This window comes from Pseudophryne corroboree, assembly GCF_028390025.1.
Source record: "Pseudophryne corroboree isolate aPseCor3 chromosome 3 unlocalized genomic scaffold, aPseCor3.hap2 SUPER_3_unloc_51, whole genome shotgun sequence".
In the NCBI taxonomy this organism is placed as follows: domain Eukaryota; kingdom Metazoa; phylum Chordata; class Amphibia; order Anura; family Myobatrachidae; genus Pseudophryne; species Pseudophryne corroboree.
The window spans coordinates 702,677-720,069 of NW_026967543.1; the positions used below are offsets into that span (position 1 = coordinate 702,677).

The 17,393-nt window shown below is 45.4% G+C and overlaps 1 long non-coding RNA gene and 1 pseudogene across 1 annotated transcript; one reads left to right on the forward strand and one right to left on the reverse strand.

Annotated features, from left to right (window-relative positions):
• Nucleotides 1-17,393, reverse strand: part of LOC134984405 (zinc finger protein 585A-like) — a 176,695-nt pseudogene that overhangs the window by 53,815 nt on the left and 105,487 nt on the right.
• LOC134984407 (uncharacterized) lies at nt 6,634-7,694 on the forward strand. Its single transcript, XR_010191745.1, has 3 exons — nt 6,634-6,817; nt 7,404-7,479; nt 7,599-7,694. It is a non-coding gene; the product is annotated as an uncharacterized LOC134984407 (long non-coding RNA).

A 17,393-nucleotide genomic window follows, 5' to 3' on the forward strand; every position in this document is an offset into this window, starting at 1 on the left:
TCCTGTGGTGTCATAATATACAGGGGTATCATCCTGTGCTGTCATAGTATACAGGTGGAGCGGCCTGTGTTGTCATAATATACAGGGGTAGCATCCTGTGCTGTCATAATATACAGAGGGAGCAGCCTGTGGTGTCCTGTTATTATTATTATTATACAGAGGGAGCAGCCTGTGGTGTCCTGTTATTATTATTATTATTATTATTATACAGGGTGATCAGCCTGTGGTGTGCTGTTATTATTATTATACAGGAGGAGCAGCCTGTGGCATCCTGTTGTTATTATTATTATTATTATTATTATACAGGAGGAGCAGCCTGTGGTGTCCTGTTATTATTGTTATACAAGAGGAGCAGCCTGTGGAATCCAGTTATTTTTATTATACAGGGGGAGCCACTTGTGGTGTCCAATTATTATTATTCTACAAGTGGAGCAGCCTGTGGTGTCCAGTTATTATTATTATTATTATTATTATTATTATTATTATTTTTATTATACAGGAGAAGTAGCCTGTGGTGTCCTGTTGTTATTTTTATACAGGGGGAGCGGCCTGTAGTGTCATGTTGTTATTATACAGATGGAGCGGCCTGTGGTGTCCTGTTATTATTATTATACAGGAGAAGCAGCCTGTGGTGTCCTGTTATTATTATTATTATTATTATTATACAGGGGGAGCAGCCTGTGGTGTACTATTATTATTGTTTCTCTAGCATCCATAAGGGATATTGGGGTAATCTAGCACAATGGGGTATAGATGGGATCCAAAGGAGCCAGTGCACTTTAAATTTCTTCCACTGGGTGTGCTGGCTCCTCCCCTCTATGCCCCTCCCACAGGCAGTGTAGAAAATGTGCCCTCAGGAGAGGATGCCACCCTGGGGATCCAGAGAGTTTTCTTTAGTTTCTTTTCAATCTTTGTTATTTTCTGTATACTGCATACCGGAGATGGGTAACAGTATACCTGCACCGTGGGAGTTAGGAGGGGGGCGGGTGCGGTCACCGGCCTTGCGAGGTGTCAGAGCCGCTTCCCCGCTGCAGGACCACCGTCCTGAGAGGTTGTTGTACAGCAGGCACTGCGCCTTAGCGGTCACAATCGCCGCACACCCCTAATAGTAGCCTGAAGGTGACGAATGTGGTGATTACAAACCACGGCCCCACTAGGGGGGTCTCCCGGTTCATGGTGCTGCAAACACGCAGGGGTGGCATATGGGACCCTCCTGGGGCAGACCCACTATAGCCCCCTGTGTACACTGGCAAGCAGTAGTGGAAACAGGTATTTATATTATGTTTCTCTTACGTCCTAGAGGATGCTGGGGTCCATTTAGTACCATGGGGTATAGACGGGTCCTTTGGGAGCTATAGGCACTTTAAGAGTTTAATAGTGTGGGCTGGCCCCTCCCTCTATGCCCCTCCTACCAGACTCAGTTTAGAAAATGTGCCCAGAGTAGCCGGTCACAGCTAGGGGAACTCCTAGGAGTTTTTCTAGGTTTAGTATTTTCTAAGAGTTTGTTAGGTACAGGCAGGCTGCTGACAGCCTCCCTGCTTCGTGGGACTTAGGAGGGGGAGTAGGAACCAACTCTGTAAGTTAATGGTTCTCTATCTCCGCTGACAGGACACTGAGCTCCTGAGGGTGCTGATCGCAAGCCCACGAGGTGACCGCTCACTCCCACAGCACGGCTGCCACCCCCTAACAGAGCCAGAAGAAAGAAGAGTGGTGATTATAACGCCGGTGCCCCGGGAAACGGGTCGCCGCAAGAATGGCGGCACAAGGGTGGGAGCGCAGCTCTGACAGGCTGTTCTCCGGAAGGCTCAGCGGACACACGGTGTTAGGCGCAGTGAGGGGCATCCTGGGCCAGCGCAATACCCTACACTGGTCAAAATAACTTTCAAGGTCTAATCCACTGTTTGCTGCAGAAATATCTCAGACCAGTATAATCTCTAAGTGCGGGAATACGCGCCATTACAGGGGGCGGAGCTTCTCCTCATAGCGGATCCAGCACTCACCAGCACCATTTTCTCCCTGCAGATCATAGGAACAGAACGCTGCCCTCCACATAAATCCAGCATACCTCTGCGGTACCAGGGTGTTATAGACAGGGAAGGGGGAGGGGGTGATTATAGTACTGAGTACCCTATTAAGGTTAGTTAGTCAGCGCCGGGCTTTTATCATAATAACTACCTACAGGGGCGCTGTGGGGCTGGCTCCTTATACTCTGTGACTCTCTGAAGGTACTCTGGGGGAAACTGTGTCTGACATTTTCCTGTCTCTGTGTGTAAATATGTATATCTCACATAATCATATCTAGGGACTCTGAGTCTTGTGCTTCAGAGTGTGTATCTTCTACCAGGGAGTCTATACTATCCTCAAAACTGTACTGATCAGGCTTCTGGGGCAGAACCCCCAGGGGTGGCCTCAGCAAGGTGTACTATACCGTATTTTTATACAAATATATCCCATACTGGGAAGGAGCCACAGTTTTGAGAACTCTGGGGATTGAAATCCCACAGCTGTGCCTCTCACCCCAACTCTGTACCCTAGAAAGCGTAGTCTTGCCCAAATAATGCATATGAGGGGTGTAACATATGATTGAGGCTATTAGGGATGAGGAATCTTATTAAAAATAATTTGACTGTCGAATTGTCAAATGTCGAAACGGATCCAACGTTTTTTTGTCGAAAACGTGTTGAATTGTCGAATGCAATTTGACATTGTTTTTTCGTCGAAAGAACCCCGGTTTCGACAACACAAAGGATTCGACACCAATTGAATACACCCGTATTTCACATCCCTAAAGAGTGTCTAAATTGTCAAAGAGGGTTGTGTTACCTATCCATAAGGTACAACCTCCATAAGGGATTGGGCTGATCGCAGATTGAGACTACTCTCTAATACTGTACATACAGGTGTAACTCAGTAACTTGGTCAGGCTCCTTACTTGATGATTTAGGTTCTAGGTATGACTGTGACATTTCCTTGTTTCTATGTCACATACAGGATTCTACAGACTTCTCGGCTGGTGGCCGTGACAGAGTTTGGCCTGCATGACGCAGGGTCTTCTGTCCTGGCGGCTTAGACATGCAGGGGACGGTGGCGACACCAATGGAATGCGGATACAGAGTAAGGTATGGAGAGTCTGTCCTTCACAGGTGAGACCCTGGTGGGGACGTGCTGGATACCTAACTATCCCAGCCGACTGCGGGTAAGTCGACATGTCTTCCTTCAGTACTAACCAGAATATTGTATCCTCCGCATACACTGCAATACATTCGAATGGCAAGGGTTACACATAAATCCAAGGGTTCCTCCACTTCCTTTAGAGGACATTGGGGAAAATCCAGAAAACCTGCACCGCCAGGTTCCCAGGGACAGATTCGGGTTCTGCCTTCTCAAAGCCTTCGGTTTGATGGTGGACCTCGCTGCCTGGGGATCAGGCAGGTGGGGGAAATGGTTTCACTCAAACATCCCGGTGATATCATGCCTAGGCCCCTAGAATGAGTTAGGTTGCCAAGGGGGCGGACTAGAGTTTCTAGTTTTCCCGCCTCACGGATTCTTCGGGATTACTAGCTTCTCAGGCGAAGGGTACGATACTGCTGGTAGATATTCAAACATTTTACAAACAAATGTCGTTATCCGGTTCCACCTCATGTCCTGTACTGGCTCAACTAGGACTCTAAACTTCAGCAAAGCCAACTTTGACATGATGAAGGAAGCATTGAGGGACATTGAATGGGAAATTCTGTTTCAAGGAAAAAATAGGATTTTAATACCTACCGGTAAATCCTTTTCTCTTAGTCCGTAGAGGATGCTGGGGACATTCAAAGAACCATAGAACCATGGGGTATAGACGGGATCCGCAGGAGACATGGGCACTTTAAGACTTTTAAGGGGCGTGAACTGGCTCCTCCCTCTATATCCCTCCTCCAGACCTCAGTTATAGGAACTGTGCCCAGGGTGGCTGCAGACCTCTCACCTACTAGAGGGCCGCAGGTTCGGGATTCAGAATTGGATCCTCCTAACCACGGATGCAAGTCTCAGAGGTTGGGAAGCAGTCACCCAAGGGGAAAACTTCCAAGGAAATTGGTCAAGTCTGGAATCCATCCTCCCAATTAACATTCTGGAACTAAGGGCTGTGTACAACGGTCTTCTACAAGCGGCACATCTTCTGAAAGATCAGGCCATTCAGGTTCAGTCGGACAATGTAACGACTGTGGCCTACATAAACCAACAAGGCGGAACGAAGAGCAGAGCTGCAATGTCAGATGTAACAAGAATCATCCTCTGTGCGGAAAAGCACGAAGTGGCGCTGTCAGCGATCTTCATCCAGGAGAGTGGGGCCTCCACCCAGAGGTGTTCGCAGAGGTGACAAGTCTTTGAGGCATACCTCAAATAGACAAAATGGCCTCCCGCCTCAATAAGAAGCTAGGGAGGTACTGTTCCGGGTCGAGAGACCCACAAGCAGTGGCAGTGGACGCCCTGGTAACTCCGTGGGTGTTCCAGTCAGTGTATGTGTTCCCTCCACTTCCATTCAACCAAAGGATTCTCAAACTAATCAAAAGAACAAGAGTTCTGGCGATCCCGATTGCTCTGGACTGGCCAAGAAGGGCTTGGTACGTGGATCTTCTGGAGTTACTGCTGGAAGATCCAAGGCCTCTTCCTCTTTGAGAGGACCTTCTGCAACAGGGGCGGTTCACTTATCAAGACTTACCGCAGCTACGTTTGACGGCATAGAAATTGAACGCCAGATCTTAGCTCGGAAGGGCATTCCGAACAAGGTTATTCCTACCCTGAAACAGGCTAGGAAAAGAGTAACGTCTAAACATTACCATCGAATTTGCAAAAAGTACATGTCTTGGTGTGAATCCAAGTAGTTTCCTACGGTGGAGTTTCAACTAGGGCGTTTTCTCCTCTTTCTGCAAGCAGGTGTGGATGTGGGTCTGCGTTTGGGCTACATTAAAGTCCAGATTTCGGCTTTGTCCATTTTCTTCCAGAAACAATTGGCTGTCCTCCCTGAGGTTCAGACTTTCTTAAAAGGGGTTCTGCTCATCCAGCCTCCCTTTGTGCCTCCTACGGCACCTTGGGATCTTAATGTGGTGTTGCAGTTCCTCCAGTCGGATTGGTTCGAACCTTTACAGGAGGTTGAAGTCAAATTTCTAATTTGGAAGGCAGTCACACTTTTGGCATTGGCATCTGCTAGACGTGTGTCGGAATTGGGGGCATTGTCCTGCAAGAGCCCCTACTTGATTTTTCAGGAAGATAGAGCTGAACTCAGGATGCGTCAGCAATTTCTGCCGAAGGTTGTGTCGGCTTTTCATATCAACCAACCTATTGTGGTGCCAGTGGCTACTGACTCCTCAATTATTTCAAAATCCTTGGATGTTGTGAGGGCTTTGAAGATTTATGTGAAGAGAACTTCTCGTCACAGAAAGTCGGACGCTCTGTTTGTCCTGTATGATCCCAACAAGATTGAGTGTCCTGCTTCTAAGCAGACGATTTCTCGCTGGATCAGGTTTACTATCCAGTATGCTTATTCTATGGCAGGCTTACAGTGTCCAAAATCTGTTAAGTCCCACTCTACTCGTAAAGTGGGTTCTTCCTGGGCGGCTGCACGGGGTGTCTCGGCTTAACAACTTTGCAGAGCAGCTACTTGTTCTGGGTCGAACACGTTTACTAAGTTCTACAGTTTCGATACTTTGGCCTCTGGGGAACTAAAGTTTGGTCAAGCGGTTCTGGAGGAACCTCAGCCCTCTCCCTCCCGTACTGGGAGCTTTGGTACATCCCCATGGTACTAATGTGGACCCCAGCATCTTCTAGGACGTAAGAGAAAATAGGATTTTAATTACCTACCGGTAAATCCTTTTCTCGTAGTCTGTAGAGGATCCTGTGCTTCGTATTGGTTCAGTATTGTTGGTTCAGCCGTTGCTGACTTGTTTTAAGCTGGTTAGCTTGGTTTTTCTGTTGTTATGTGTGAGCTGGTGTGAATCTCACCACTGCCACCACTATATATATTTCCTTCTCTCAAAGTATGTCCGTCTCCTCGGGCACAGTTTCTAGACTGGGTCTGGTAGGAGGGGCCTAGAGGAAGGAGCCAGCCCACACCAATAAACTCTTAAAGTGTCCATGGCTCCCAAGGGACCCGTCTATACCCCATGGTACTAATGTGGACCCCAGCATCCTCTACGGACTAAGAGAAAAGGATTTACCGGTAGGTAATTAAAATCCCATTATTACTATTATTAATTTTATTATATGTAGTTGTGGGGATTGAAAATATTGCTCAAATTCTAGGATATATTAAAGCAGAGACCAAAATATCCATGGCATGTGTAACAGATGATAATTGGAGCAGAATGAAGCAAATGTATATCACACTCCTGGGAGTGTCACTGTGACGTCACTTATATCTATAATAATAATATAGGGACATGACTGGGAAGGTGAGGGGATCTGGGTGTGTCACAGTGGCATCACGTATATCTATAGTCATAGTCCAGGGACATAACTGGGGAGGTGAGGGGATCTGGGAGTGTCACAGTGACATCACATATCTATAGTCATAGTACAGGGACATGACTGGGGAGGTGAGGGGATCTGGGAGTATTTTCAGTGATATTGATGTCTCCCCCATTTCGTAGGATTACACAGTAGTAAGGAAGACATCCAGTGAGTGTGAGACACCCAGCAGCCGTCCCTGTGTGTCAGTAGGACTGAGAAGGACACAGAGCCCCATTACGGTGCCTCCATCTCACTCACTGATGAGAGACACAGTGACAAGAAGATCCTGGAACTCACCAACAAGATCATTCAGCTGCTGACTGAAGAGGTAACTGCTGGGAATGGGGCATTATACAGTAACACCGGGGGATGTGTCTGGGTGATGACTGGAGAGGTTACTGCTGGGAATGGGGCATTATACAATAACACCGGGGGACGTGTCCAGGTAATGACTGGAGAGGTGACTTCTGGGAATTGAGAATTATTTAGTAACACCAGGGGATGTGTCCGGGTGATGACTGGAGAGGTGACTGCCGGGAATGGGACATTATACAGTAACACCAGGGGACGTGTCCGAGTGATGACTGGAGAGGTGACTGCTGGGAATGGGACATTATACCGTAACACCGGGATATGTGTCTGGGTGATGATTGGAGAGGTGACTGCTGGGAATGGGAAATTATACAGTAACACCAGGTGACGTGTGTGGGTGATGACTAGAGAGGTGACTGCTGGGAATGGGACATTATACAGTAACACCAGGGGATGTGTCTGGGTGATGACTGGAGAGGTGACTGATGGGAATGGGGCATTATACAGTAACACCAGGGGATGTGTCTGGGTGATGACTGTATCACTGTGTGTGTCAGGTTCCTATAAGGTGCCAGGATGTCACTGTCTATGTCTCCATGCAGGAGGGGGAGTATATAGAGGAACACAGGGGTCTGTACAACGACGTGATAATGGAGAATCACCGGCCCACATCACTGGGTAAGAGTAGACTGTCATGTAATGTACAGGGGAGAGCAGGTATGGGGGCCCCCTATATACACACATCATCTGATAATCGCATATATACACTGTACTCAGTCACTGTGTGTCTCCTACAGATGGGCCCAGTAACAGAGATACCCCAGAGAGATGTCCCCGTCCTCTGTATTCCCAGGATTGTACAGAGGAGAATCACAGGACCGCACAGGAGGATCAGGTAGGTGGGATTTAGGGTCTCCTCAATATACCAAAGTGACTGTCACTATGTGATATGTAGAGAAGCTGTGTGTCTTATACACTGATATTATACTGTTTCACCTCAGTCTAATCTGACTGTATGCAAATGTCATTATAGTGTTTCTTGTTTTTTTTTAAGATACAACGTCTGTCTGATATTAAAACAGAAGATATAGAGGGAGAAGAAGAGACGTATGTGACTGATATAAAGGCAGAAGATATAGAGGGAGAAGAAGAGACGTATGTGACTGATATAAAGGCAGAAGATATAGAGGGAGAAGAAGAGACGTATGTGACTGATATAAAGGCAGAAGATATAGAGGGAGAAGAAGAGACGTATGTGACTGATATAAAGGCAGAAGATATAGAGGGAGAAGAAGAGACGTATGTGACTGATATAAAGGCAGAAGATATAGAGGGAGAAGAAGACACGTATGTGAGTGGTGATCAGCAGTGTAAGGAGGAGGAGATCCCTACAGATATCAGCACAGGTGAGTAATAAACACTTATTACAGAAGTCACATATTCTCATTGCTCAGTCACTATAGCAATCTCTTATTCTACACCCTCCTCCGCCATCAGCCCTGTTCTCAGTTGGGTGTTTCTAACACAAGGCTATCCATGACAAACATCACATGTAGAGAGTTATTACACACAACACTATAATGTTATTAAAAGTAACAAGCATAAGTTTATTATTAGTGATTATATATAAATGTGTATATATGTATGTATGTATGTATATAATATAATTAGTATTGTTTTTTGTGGAGTGCCTAATTTATATGCATTTTGTTAGATGATGCAGGTATGAAACAATTTCTGCTATACAGTAGACCTGAGATCACCAAATACAATTCGTATAAGATTCAGAAATAAAATTAAATTTGAATCTAGAACTTCAAGTAAAACAGATTAAGAGCTTAACACAAGTACATATCTGTATAATCATAAGACAAGCGTTTTGCACTTGTTGTCACCCTTGCATGGGCGGACTTGTTCTTATCCACTCCAATTCACTCTAAATACAAATTGCGTACACCAACGCGTTTTGTCAATAGTGACTTCTTCAGGGGTGTTTTTTGTTAAAGGCTTTATCCTCGACTTCCGGTGGGCGGGGCACCTCGAGTGGCCGCATTTTACCTTCTCTCCAGACAGGGGTCTACAAAATCACCCCTCATCCACTACTATAACTTCGATTTAGGGGTTTACAAACTGCACCATCGGACAGCTATAGGGCTGTGGATTACCCCGATACCAAAAAACTGTCTGGAATCTCTCTACCCTCCGGAGTCTGGCCTCTGATGTATGTGGCCTAAATAAGCGCCTCTCCGTTGGCGCGAAAGCCAGCGTGGCAGAGCGACCACAGTAGCTATTAGCTTCCACTAATAACCGCTCTCCTACACCTGCCTGGACATCTAAGTCTACCCCCCTCCTAGCAAAAACCCTGAGACGGACTCACTGGGGATCGCCGTCAGGTCGCTGGAAGTGTTCCTGAGTCGGGGACCCGAGAGACTCCCTCCTCTAACAACAATCTACCACAGCTGCAGGTCAGATTTTTACATCGGGACCGCAGACGGAACCTGATACGTAGTGGCGGGATTGGAGGTCACTATTATTCTCCTGGCTGGCTCCTGAGGCTCCCTCCGCTTGCCGACGGCTACTACCCATAGGCGGCACCGTTTACCGGCGTGTCTCATCGAGGGGATCCCGTGGTGAACGCTGAAGCAGCATCATTTACCTGACGGCTGGTGCTGCCCGTCCACTAGCTGCTGTATATTTGCTGTTGAGACCTGTCTGCCTACTGCTGCGTGACCCCTTCCACCAAATCAACGGGTGTCCGCGGAGGCGCTACACCGCCTGCTCACGGCTGTGTCTTGCGGGTGGAGTGGATGCCGGATCATCCTCCAGTGTATCATCACACACTGACGAGCGGCAGTTCTATTTACTGGTGGCCTCTCTACAAGCCTTACTGCTTACCTAGGTCCTCAGCCGCTCGATTTCACAGATCCTGGGCAGTGGAGCTCCGAAGCTCTCTATACAGCCGAGTCCTGCAAATCATCCTCCTGCTGCCCTGCATTGATTTCCCCCTTGCCTGACTTATCTTCTGGAGTTCAAGTGTCCCTATGATTTGTCTAGCCGTGTACCTTGGCTCATCTGAGAAAATCCCAAGCTGCTCGATCCTTTCCGACTGGACCTGTTTTCTTCAACCTGGACACCTAGATTGGTCCCTCCCCAGAAGTCGATTGGAGTACTTCGGAACTCCACACCTGATACCATCACACCGGGGGGTTGCCTGAGTGAAGCACCGCAAGACTCAAAATTGCCCATGTAATATTTCATAGGGCACTATAACTGTGCTCTATCCACTTTCTGGACTGGTCTACACAGCACTCCTTCTACCAAAAAGCTGTTTCGTCTCTGCTGTGCTTCTCACTTTTTACTTATTATTCCTAATTATTCTCTAGCTAAACTTCAACAGGGTTTTTTTATTTTATTTTTATAGGATACTGCCCTCTTGTGGTGTTCTATACAACACCCACTTGCTAAAAAAGCTGTTCTATATGTAATTTTTTCTTATATATTTTTTTTTTTTTAATTTATATATTTTTTTTCTTTTTTTTTTTTTTTCATTATCCTTTAAATGTACATTAGGCGGTATTTCAACTGGTAATTCTCTGTGCAAAAAGAATACGCAACAATCTGTAATATTTCCTATTTTTTTTTTTTTTTTATATTCATATAAATTGCGACAGCTTATATCCTAGCACCTTACAGTGCTATTGTCTAACACCGAATTTAGCGTTAAACCTCACAATTATACTTCTCCCATGTGTTCTGTGGGATGCTGCCCTCTGGTGGTGCTCTATGCAACACCCATACACTAAAAAGCTGAGTTATATGTCATTTTTCTTTTTATTTCTTTCCTTTTCTTATAAAATATATTTGGCTGTATTTCCTCTGGCTATCTGGTAAGCGAATGTAATACGCTGCAATTTGTGATACTCATATGCTAAAGGTTGCAGTCAATGTCTTAATATCCTACAATGTCAATGTGATAGCCAAGACTTGGAATGTAATTAACTAATTGCCCAATTTGACCCCTACCCGCACTAATCAAGCAAGTACATTTTTTCTAGTTATCGACCTCCTCTCTTTATAACCTTCATAATTGTCCTCCTCTACAGGGGTATGGACAAATTTGTTGACAAAATCATGCCTCCCAAACAGCAGAATAATGCAAACAAGGCTCCTAAAACAAAATCCAATGCTCAAAAATCTGGGCCACCATCCCCATCTCTCTCGGAAAGCGATAGCCTAGACTCCCCGGGAACGTCTACCACCCCCCTGACGGCAAAAGAAATCGCAGATTTCATGATGCCGCTTATGGATAAACGTTTTGAAGACCTCCAGATGCGTCTAGAGGCTGGTCTTACTCGTATAGATTCTCACGCTTCTCGTATAACCGCTTTAGAAACCAGAATTAGTGACGTGGAGGACCGCCTGCACTCTTGTCAGGAGGGTGGAGATAGCAACGACAGGGCTATCATGCAACTACAAGAAAAGGTAGACGAATTAGAAAACAGGTCCCGACGTAACAATCTGAGATTCATAGGTGTTCCGGAACCTATAGTTGGCCAGAATTTGACAACTTTTCTCACGGTTGATTTACCTAAAGCATTGGGAGTTTTGACTGACTTAGAGATTCCCCATATCGAAAGAGCCCATAGAATTGGCATAGAACGAGAGGGTCCCGGGCGTAGGCCTCGCCCAGTCATAGCCCGCTACCTGGACTATAGAGCGAAAGAAAAGATCCTGGCGTCCTACCGTAGATCTCAGGGTCTAGTGGTGGGAGGGACTAAAATACTGATCTTTCAGGATTTTTCAGCGTCAGTCACGCAGAAGCGTAAAGAATTTTCAGAGATATGCACCTTCCTTCATGGTGAAAAAATCAGATTTTCTTTGTTCTACCCAGCAAAATTAAGGGTGATAGAGGATGGAAAGCCAATTTACTTCTCTAACCCACTGGAGGCTAAATCATACTTTAAGCCCCCTCAGCTGTCCCCTCACTCTCCTCGTAGATGACTTATAGACACAAAAAGGTCGATTACAGGGTAGGGGAATCATAATCACTATAGATTCCCTGAAATAGGGCTATGGAACTATTGATGAAACACTTCCTCTGTTACTGGAATTGTTTTATTCTTGTTTGTTTATGTTATATTTCTAATTTGAATTTCAGGTGCGCACATCTAATTTTAGATGATGCCCACCAACGTACTGGTTTGTTTGAAAAGTTGAAAAGATGGTGTTTAGAGGTAACTTGGAAAATACTTATTAGTTGTATATTACTTACTGCGGGTCCTGGGAGGCTGATATGGATCTTTTTATCCCTAGGCTCCCTGCCTTCCGTATCAAAATGGGTGTTGGTGGCCCCTTTGCCATTTGGGGGGGGAGCTATTCCCGAAATCTCCTACCTGGTGACATCCCCTTATGGATACTTGACCCCTGGTGGGGGGATGGGTAGTCATGTCGTCTCCACATTTAGATAGTGATAGCCCCCCCACATTCAAACCTTTACACATAATATCATGGAACGTAGGTGGACTTAATACCCCGGTAAAAAGAAAGAGAGTTATTACCCACCTTAAACGATCTACCCCAGATATCATATTTTTGCAAGAAACACACTGGATCACCACAGAGGAAAACACACTCAAAGCCCCGTGGTTGGGCGCATGTGTATCAGCCCCTTATCATCGTAAGGCAAGAGGAGTAGCGATAGTATTTCACAAAGACCTCCCGGTCACCATTCTGGAACAGATTGTAGACCCGGAGGGTCGTTACATCATACTGGACATTGACTTGTACCATACTCAATACACGTTAGTCAAGCTCTATGCCCCTAATATAAATCCACATGTATTTATCCGAGACCTTGGCCACATCCTCCAGGGCAGGACGAATCATACCTTTATTGTAGGGGGAGATGATTTTAGATGATGCCCACCAACTTACTGGTTTGTTTGAAAAGTTGAAAAGATGGTGTTTAGGGCAGGACGAATCATACCTTTATTGTAGGGGGAGATGATTTTAGATGATGCCCACCAACGTACTGGTTTGTTTGAAAAGTTATCCGAGACCTTGGCCACATCCTCCAGGGCAGGACGAATCATACCTTTATTGTAGGGGGAGATTTTAATATGGTGGAAGATTCATCTTTAGACAAAAGGCCACCAGGACACAGACCCTCTAACTTCTATGCGCACCTATACCAGTCCTTCAAGCTAGACTTAGGCCTATCAGATCCCTGGCGCCTCTTGAACCCTACAGACAAAACATACACACACCTATCAATGGTACATGGGTCTCTCTCACGTATCGATAGAATCCTTATCTCGGATACTCTATTCAATAATATAACTCACACAGATATTCATGATATAATGGTGTCGGATCATGCTCCAGTTTCCATATCTCTGACTCATTCACACATGCACCCCCGTAATCGAATATGGAGGTTTCCGCACTATCTAGCACAATCTGACGAGTTCAAGGCTTACCTGACTAGTCATTGGACTAACTATGTCGATGATAACCTTGAACACTGGGAGAATCCCGTCCTCTTCTGGAACGCCTCTAAGGCGGTTATGAGGGGACACATAATTAGCTACGTCTCACAGAAAAACAAAAACACTAGGAAGGAATATGAAGCACTCCGTGCTGAGATGCAAACCTCCTTTACTCAATACACTAATGCGCCTTCGGATGAGACTAAAACTTTGTATAAACAGGCGCGCCAACTACTGGAGACATATCTTATCACTAAGGCAAAACAGTCAATAGACTTTACACGGAACAAATACTACCGCTGGGGTAATAAAGCAGGGAAACTATTAGCAACAATGTCTAGGCCATTCAGAAAATGTCACATTATCACCACATTAAAAAATCCTGAAACGAGAGCCCTATTGACCAAGTCTTCAGAAATAAACGCACAATTCTGTCACTACTTTGAAAAGGCGTTTCGCTCAACGCCTATAAACCTATCTGACCAAATAACTATTCTCTCAGACTCAGTGCTCCCTAAACTGACATCTGATCAAAAAGAAGCGCTTGCAGGCCCGATAAGCATGGAAGAAATCAATAAGACTATATCTAACCTTCCTAATGGAAAAACTCCAGGACCTGATGGTCTTTCAAGCGACTACTACCGAATTCTGCAAGTTCACCTCACACCGACCTTGCTAGGATTATTTAGGTCCATACATGAAAAGAAAACTCTCTGTCCATCCTTTAATGAGGCTTTCATGACTTTACTTCCCAAGCCTGATAAAGACCCGAGCTTATTGACTTCTTACAGACCTATAAGCCTGTTAAATGTAGATTACAAAATACTGGCCAAAATTATGGCATCACGTCTACAGACTATATTGCCATCCATCCTCTCGGACCATCAAATGGGATTCGTACAGGGGCATCATGCAGTGAAGGCAATTAGAACTGCCATAGCGGCGGTTGTAGCGGCCCAAAACCGAACACCCACTCAAAATATACTAGTCAGCCTTGACATTCATAGGGCCTTCGACTCAATACTATGGTCACACCGGTATCCGGACTCCAGGTCGACAGCACAAAGGTCGACACACTTTAGGTCGACGCCAATTGGTCGACACACATTAGGTCGACAGGGACAAAAGGTCGACGGGGTCAAAAGGTCGACAGGAACAAGGTCGACATGGAAAAAGGTCGACATGAGTTTTTCACGATTTTTTGGGGGTAATAAAGCAGGGAAACTATTAGCAACAATGTCTAGGCCATTCAGAAAATGTCACATTATCACCACATTAAAAAATCCTGAAACGGGAGCCCTATTGACCAAGTCTTCAGAAATAAACGCACAATTCTGTCACTACTTTGAAAAGGCGTTTCGCTCAACGCCTATAAACCTATCTGACCAAATAACTATTCTCTCAGACTCAGTGCTCCCTAAACTGACATCTGATCAAAAAGAAGCGCTTGCAGGCCCGATAAGCATGGAAGAAATCAATAAGACTATATCTAACCTTCCTAATGGAAAAACTCCAGGACCTGATGGTCTTTCAAGCGACTACTACCGAATTCTGCAAGTTCACCTCACACCGACCTTGCTAGAATTATTTAGGTCCATACATGAAAAGAAAACTCCCTGTCCATCCTTTAATGAGGCTTTCATGACTTTACTTCCCAAGCCTGATAAAGACCCGAGCTTATTGACTTCTTACAGACCTATAAGCCTGTTAAATGTAGATTACAAAATACTGGCCAAAATTATGGCATCACGTCTACAGACTATATTGCCATCCATCCTCTCGGACCATCAAATGGGATTCGTACAGGGGCGTCATGCAGTGAAGGCAATTAGAACGGCCATAGCGGCGGTTGTAGCGGCCCAAAAACCGAACACCCACTCAAAATATACTAGTCAGCCTTGACATTCATAGGGCCTTCGACTCAATACTATGGTCACACCGGTATCCGGACTCCAGGTCGACAGCACAAAGGTCGACACACTTTAGGTCGACGCCAATTGGTCGACACACATTAGGTCGACAGGGACAAAAGGTCGACAGGAACAAGGTCGACATGGAAAAAGGTCGACATGAGTTTTTCACGATTTTTTTCTTTTTTTGAACCTTTTCATACTTAACGATCCACGTGGACTACGATTGGAACGGTAAAGTGTGCCGAGCGAAGCGTTAGCGGAGCGAAGGCACCATGCCCGAAGCATGGCGAGCGAAGCGAGCCATGCGAGGGGACGCGGTGCACTAATTCGGGTTCCCGGTCACTCTACGAAGAAAACGACACCAAAAAAACATAAAAAACTCATGTCGACCTTTTTCCATGTCGACCTTGTTCCTGTCGACCTTTTGACCCTGTCGACCTTTTGACCCTGTCGACCAATTGGTGTCGACCTTTGTGCTGTCGACCCTGAGTCCCAGACCCGGTCACACCTATATACTGTATTAGAAAAAAGGGACTTTGATGATACATTTATAAATCTAATAAAGTGCATATATCATGATCCCAAGACCTCCCTATTGGTAAATGGCCTCACAAGCCCAAGAATTACAATAGAAAGAGGCACCCGCCAGGGTTGCCCCTTATCACCCCTCCTCTTTAACATAGCACTAGATCCCTTATTGCGCACTCTTCAACAATGGCATGTCTTCCAGGGTGTCAGGATTGGATGCAGGGAAATAAAGATCTCTGCATTCGCAGATGACATATTGCTGTACATATCTAACCCGGAACACTCCTTAGATCAAATTCTACATATGATCCACTTATATGGTTCCATATCGGGCCTACAACTTAATATGGACAAGTCAGTGGCAATGCTCCTCAAGGGCACAGCAACCCAACCCCGATGGGCGTCCCATTTGTCTATACAATGGGCCAGAACATCTATCCCTTACTTAGGAATAATTCTGCCCCGAAATCCGGCCAATTTATACCAGTTCAATATTAAAAAGATAATAAATACCCTTATGGAAGATGTAAGACGTTGGGAGCGCCTACCGCTCTCCTTTTTGGGGCGGGCAGATCTCTTAAAAATGGTAGCAATGCCTAGAATACTATACCCAATACAAAACCTTCCAATAATTTTAACTAAAACGGACACTGCTCAACTAAACGCTTCCATTAGAAAATTCATATGGAAAGGAGGACGCGCACGCATAGCTTTGCGGAAATTACACCAACCAAAATCAAATGGCGGGATAAATTTCCCTGACATCACGGGGTATAATCAATCAGCTCTCCTGCGACATTTAAGAGATTGGTTACAAAGGACATCGGTTTATACCGATGTCTCTTTGGAACAAGAGTTTCTGAGGGACACTGCATTAATAGGCTTATTACACCAACACGATCGAGAAGTGGAGGAACATATCAAATTAAATCCTTTACTTTGGTCAACACGGAGGCTTTGGCATATCCTACGTCACAAAGCTGGACTTAATGGTTTCTATTCCCTACACCTACCCCTGGTCAAAAATCCCCAGTTCCTAGACGGCATGGCTGCCCATCCCTTCACTCTGTGGAGACTCGCGGGAGTGGAGAACATAGGGACTCTGGTATCAAAGGAGAAACGCTCTCTCACTTTCACAGAACTATCCACTAACTACGCTATGGTTAGACCCTATCCTTTGGCCTTCTTACAGGCACGCTTTTATACAAACCACGTCATACAACACTTTTCCGAAAAAGACTGGGACAACCCCCTAGACACCCTTTTGAAGAATGCAGTCCCTCAACGTAGAGCTATCTCAATCCACTATACATTCCTAAGAGATGTTATGGATCATACTAAAGTATCGGGAGGAGTGGCGGGGTGGTTGGTTCACTTTCCCGAACTAACAATTCCAGATTTGGAAAAGGCACTTCTATATTCTCGTAAAATACTTCCCTCTAGTATGTATACCAAACTGTTCCTGAACATATTTCATAATGCATACCTTTCTCCACTGCGTAGATTCCACATGGGAACCTCCTCAACCCATAACTGCCCCAGGTGTCACCAGGGGGAGGCAGACAACTACCATTGTCTATGGGCTTGTCCTATAGTAAAGTACTTTTGGCACCTGGTACGTCGGTATACAGAATTGAAATTAACAAATTTTGTCCCATTTACC